Source organism: Pseudophryne corroboree, chromosome 11 (assembly GCF_028390025.1).
Source record: "Pseudophryne corroboree isolate aPseCor3 chromosome 11, aPseCor3.hap2, whole genome shotgun sequence".
NCBI classification, from domain to species: Eukaryota; Metazoa; Chordata; class Amphibia; order Anura; family Myobatrachidae; genus Pseudophryne; species Pseudophryne corroboree.
In genome coordinates, this window is record NC_086454.1 from 355,174,710 (window position 1) to 355,180,953 (window position 6,244).

Consider the following 6,244-nt stretch of genomic DNA (forward strand, 5'->3'; position numbering starts at 1 on the left):
TCATCTTGTATCTACTAAACATTGTTTGCAGTAAATATATAATACTAGCGTTTGCCCGCGGCTTCACTCGCGTGGACGTCTGTTATTGGAAGTCATTTTACAAAGACAGTAGTGCCATCTAATACCGTGATGTACTGTATATTGGCCCTCATTCCGAGTTGTGCGCTCGCTAGCTGCTTTTAGCAGCATTGCACACGCTAGGCCGCCGCCCTCTGGGAGTGTATCTTCGCTTAGCAGAATTGCGAACGAAAGATTAGCAGAATTGTGAATAGAAATTTCTTAGCAGTTTCTGAGTAGCTCGAGACTTACTCCTACACTGCGATCAGCTCAGCCCGTTTTGTTCCTGGTTTGACGTCACAAACACGCCCTGCGTTCGGACAGCCACTCCCCCGTTTCTCCAGGCACTCCTGTGTTTTATGCTGGCACGCCTGTGTTTTTCCGCACACTCCCAGAAAACGGTCAGTTTCTGCTCAGAAACACCCACTTCCTGTCAATCACACTCCGATCACTTCAACGATGAAAAATCTTCGTTCTGCCGTGAGTAAATCTACTAAGTTTTGTGCTAAAATAATTAGCGCATGCGCACTGCGTACCATGCGCATGCGCATTTTTGCCTTAATTGCTCCGTTGCGAAAATCGGCAACGAGCGAACAACTCGGAATGACCCCCATTGTACACTGTACACATTGATCACAAATTTTCTTTGAAAACAATATTTTTTCTTCAGGAATTAACACAAAAAGATGCTTGGGGCTACTACTGGTAAGCAAGCCACGTAAAGCTGCCCAAAGAAGAAGCAGCTGGTCCTGAAATCTACACCTTCGGCCCTGAGCGTTTTTTGGGGTGTGCAATATATGTATATAGTGTATATAAATGGGCGTGATACAGCATCACGGCATTCGGGATGCTGGTGGTCACATGACATGACACCGGATGACAGGGGACGGGGTAATTATTTTACTACTCCCTTGTCTCCTAGCCTAACCCGCCTGGGGTGACAGCTAGGGCTAAGAATGTGGGGGAGGGGGGTGAGAGGGGTTTCGGTGGCTAGGGCTAAGACTCAGGGGGTGGCATCTAGGGATAACCACCTGTCTAGTGCCTAACCCCCCTGCCCACCCCCCAGGTCCTAACCCTGACAATCACCCTGATACTTACCTTCGGGATGTTGGGGGTCGCCAGTATCATAGTTCATACACAGTCCCCAAAAATTGCTTTGTATAGACACAACCCTTACAGCATACTTACCCACCCTCCCGGAATGGCCGGGAGGCTCCCGAAAATTGGGTGGCCCTCCCGGCCCCCCGGAAAGGTGGGCAAGCCTCCCGCTTTCCGTGCTGCCCCTCCACGACCCTCCTCGGCTGCCCACAGCAGAGAACAAGTGGGCGGTCCGAGGGGGTCCGATGACGCGATTCGCGCTGAATAGCGTCATCGTAACTCCGCCCCCTGCTATACAGCGCCTCTTTTCTCGGCACTGCATAGTGGGGGGCGGAGCCACGATGATGCGATCCTGATACCACGCCCCCAGATGGTCCACTACCCTGTTGGCTACGCCCCTGGAATGCCCATCCTGCTGCCGGCCACGCCCCCATGCGCCTACAACGCTGACTCCTCCCGGAGTAGGGGGCAGCAAAGTAGGTAAGTATGCCTTCCAGTTTTATTATATGTATAGATTAATGCTATGAAGACTCTCAGAGTGTGATATATGGTAGAATGAGCAGACGTTTATTAAAAAGTCATTTTATTAGATAAACAGTGAAGGGAAATAATTTAGCAGAGATACTTTTTCTCTTAAAGGCAAAAGTAAAGTGACAGAGGGAGTGAAAGAGAACGATAGGGGGTCGGCTGTGACTGTGAGACGGATCAATACAGGACAAAACAGAGAGTTAGGGGTTTATTTAGTAAAGATCTCTCAGTTTCATATATTGGCCCTCATTCCGAGTTGTTCGCTCGGTATTTTTCATCGCATCGCAGTGAAAATCCGCTTAGTACGCATGCGCAAAGTTCGCACTGCGACTGCGCCAAGTAACTTTACTATGAAGAAAGTATTTTTACTCACGGCTTTTTCTTCGCTCCGGCGATCGTAATGTGATTGACAGGAAATGGGTGTTACTGGGCGGAAACACGGCGTTTCAGGGGCGTGTGGCTGAAAACGCTACCGTTTCCGGAAAAAACGCAGGAGTGGCCGGAGAAACGGTGGGAGTGCCTGGGCGAACGCTGGGTGTGTTTGTGACGTCAACCAGGAACGACAAGCACTGAACTGATCGCACAGGCAGAGTAAGTCTGAAGCTACTCTGAAACTGCTAAGTAGTTAGTAATCGCAATATTGCGCATACATCGGTCGCAATTTTAAGAAGCTAAGATTCACTCCCAGTAGGCGGCGGCTTAGCGTGTGTAACTCTGCTAAATTCGCCTTGCGACCGATCAACTCGGAATGAGGGCCATTGATTCCAAACTGATGGAAAGCGATCTTGTGATTCAGGAGCTAATATATTTACTAACAGATTATTGTATGTTAATTTTGAAATGTTAGTAAATGTGTGTTTTAACCCTGGACGTACAAGAAATTGACTTCCATCGGTTAAAATTGATAAAAATGAATGGGAAACGTTCTCGGTATTGGGTGAAAGCTGGAATGGCCCGAGCTCCAGAGCGCCGGACCGGACCAGTTCCCTGCAGCGACCTCGGCTTCTGTAGAGTTTCTGTGCACGTCCCCGTGTATGACACACAGCGAATGGTGCAGGGACATGTACAGCCCCCCTCCTGACCCGCAACTGCTGCACTCGGACAGAGGGAATAGGTGCTGCATGGCCGGAATGCTCCAGACTCCGGAACCCTGGGCTGGCTCCCTATCCATGACATGTCAGGATCATGGACCAGTGATTAGCCTGTGTTGCCCCGCAGTCAGGATCATGGATCAGTGATTAGCCCGTGTTGCCTGGCAGCCAGGATCATGGATCAGTGATTGGCCCGTGTTGCCTGGCAGTCAGGATCATGGATCAGTGATTGGCCCGTGTTGCCTGGCAGTCAGGATCATGGATCAGTGATTAGCCCGTGTTGCCTGGCAGGCAGGATCATGATTAGCCCGTGTTGCCTGGCAGTCAGGATCATGGATCAGTGATTAGCCCGTGTTGCCTGGCAGTCAGGATCATGGATCAGTGATTGGCCCGTGTTGCCTGGCAGCCAGGATCATGGATCAGTGATTGGCCCGTGTTGCCTGGCAGTCAGGATCATGGATCAGTGATTGGCCCGTGTTGCCTGGCAGCCAGGATCATGGATCAGTGATTGGCCCGTGTTGCCTGGCAGTCAGGATCATGGATCAGTGATTGGCCCGTGTTGCCTGGCAGCCAGGATCATGGATCAGTGATTGGCCCGTGTTGCCTGGCAGTCAGGATCATGGATCAGTGATTAGCCCGTGTTGCCTGGCAGCCAGGATCATGGATCAGTGATTGGCCCGTGTTGCCTGGCAGTCAGGATCATGGATCAGTGATTGGCCCATGTTGCCTGGCAGTCAGGATCATGGATCAGTGATTAGCCCGTGTTGCCTGGCAGCCAGGATCATGGGTCAGTGATTGGCCCGTGTTGCCTGGCAGTCAGGATCATGGATCAGTGATTGGCCCGTGTTGCCTGGCAGTCAGGATCATGGATCAGTGATTAGCCCGTGTTGCCTGGCAGTCAGGATCATGGATCAGTGATTGGCCCGTGTTGCCTGGCAGTCAGGATCATGGATCAGTGATTAGCCCGTGTTGCCTGGCAGTCAGGATCATGATTAGCCCGTGTTGCCTGGCAGTCAGGATCATGGATCAGTGATTAGCCCGTGTTGCCTGGCAGTCAGGATCATGGATCAGTGATTGGCCCGTGTTGCCTAGCAGTCAGAATCATGGATCAGTGATTGGCCCGTGTTGCCTGGCAGTCAGGATCTTGGATCAGTGATTAGCTCGTGTTGCCTGGCAGTCAGGATCTTGGATCAGTGATTAGCCCGTGTTGCCTGGCAGTCAGGATTATGATTAGCCCATGTTGCCTGGCAGTCAGGATCATGGATCAGTGATTAGCCCGTGTTGCCTGGCAGTCAGGATCATGGAACAGTGATTGGCCCGTGTTGCCTGGCAGTCAGGATCATGGATCAGTGATTAGCCCGTGTTGCCTGGCAGGCAGGATCATGATTAGCCCGTGTTGCCTGGCAGTCAGGATCATGGATCAGTGATTAGCCCGTGTTGCCTTGCAGTCAGGATCATGGATCAGTGATTGGCCCGTGTTGCCTGGCAGTCAGGATCATGGATCAGTGATTGGCCCGTGTTGCCTGGCAGTCAGGATCTTGGATCAGTGATTAGCTCGTGTTGCCTGGCAGTCAGGATTATGGATCAGTGCACTGTGTGTGGACATCACAAAGATGACTTGGAAAATAACTCTGTACATTACAGTCGCTGCCATAGTGGGGCGATCGGCTGCCTAGGCTCTCAGGTCACTGATGAGCCCGCTTTACATAAATGTTTTTCTTTTGCTAATAGAGTTGTGAATGGGACCCAGACCAGTAAGGAGGGAGGAGACCATCATGTGCTACAGCCTCTGTGGTGAAGGGTTCTTCTTACCAGGCTGTGTGGCTGATTCAGAGTCACACACTGCTGGGACCACTGTAGCATCTGTAACTATGTGCTAATGCCGGTATCAGCCCTTCCCCCGGTGTACAGCCGTGCGTCTGTGTCTGTGTGCTAATGCCGGTATCAGCCCTTACCCCGGTGTACAGCCGTGCATCTGTGACTGTGTGCTAGTGCCGGTATCAGCCCTTATTCCGGTGTACAGCCGTGCGTCTGTGACTGTGTGCTAATGCCGGTATCAGCCATTCCCGCGGTGTACAGCCGTGCGTCTGTGACTGTGTGCTAATACCGGTATCAGCCCTTACCCCGGTGTACAGCCGTGCGTCTGTGCCTGTGTGCTAATGCCGGTATCAGCCCTTCCCCCGGTGTACAGCCGTGCATCTGTGACTGTGTGCTACTGCCGGTATCAGCCTTTCCCCCGGTGTACAGCCGTGCGTCTGTGACTGTGTGCTAATACCGGTATCAGCCCTTACCCCGGTGTACAGCCGTGCGTCTGTGCCTGTGTGCTAATGCCGGTATCAGCCCTTCCCCCGGTGTACAGCCGTGCGTCTGTGACTGTGTGATAATGCCGTTATCAGTCCTTTCCCCGGTGTACAGCCGTGTGTCTGTGACTGTGTGCTAATGCCGGTATCAGCCCTTACCCCGGTGTACAGCCGTGCGTCTGTGACTGTGTGCTAGTGCCGGTATCAGCCCTTACCCCGGTGTACAGCCGTGCGTCTGTGACTGTGTGCTAATGCCGGTATCAGCCATTCCCGCGGTGTACAGCCGTGCGTCTGTGACTGTGTGCTAATGCCGGTATCAGTCCTTTCCCCGGTGTACAGCCGTGTGTCTGTGACTGTGTGCTAATGCCGGTATCAGCCCTTACCCCGGTGTACAGCCGTGCGTCTGTGACTGTGTGCTAGTGCCGGTATCAGCCCTTACCCCGGTGTACAGCCGTGCGTCTGTGACTGTGTGCTAATGCCGGTATCAGCCATTCCCGCGGTGTACAGCCGTGCGTCTGTGACTGTGTGCTAATGCCGGTATCAGCCTTTCCCCCGGTGTACAGCCGTGCGTCTGTGACTGTGTGCTAATGCCGGTATCAGCCTTTCCCCCGGTGTACAGCCGTGCGTCTGTGACTGTGTGCTAATGCCGGTATCAGCCCTTCCCCCGGTGTACAGCCGTGCGTCTGTGACTGTGTGCTACTGCCGTAATCAGCCTTTCCCCCGGTGTACAGCCATGCGTCTGTGACTGTGTGCTAATGCCGGTATCAGCCCTTCCCCCGGTGTACAGCCGTGCGTCTGTGACTGTGTGCTAATGCCGGTATCAGTCCTTCCCCCAGTGTACAGCCGTGCATCTGTGACTGTGTGATAATGCCGGTATCAGCCTTTCCCCTGGTGTACAGCCGTGTGTCTGTGACTGTGTGCTAATGCCGGTAACAGCCTTTCCCCCGGTGCACAGCCGTGCGTCTGTGACTGTGTGCTAATGCCGGTATCAGCTTTCCCCCAGTGTACAGCCGTGCGTCTGTGACTGTGTGCTAATGCCGGTATCAGCCCTTCCCCCGGTGTACAGCCGTGCATCTGTGACTGTGTGCTACTGCCGGTATCAGCCTTTCCCCCGGTGTACAGCCGTGCATCTGTGACTGTGTGCTACTGCCGGTATCAGCTTTCCCCCAG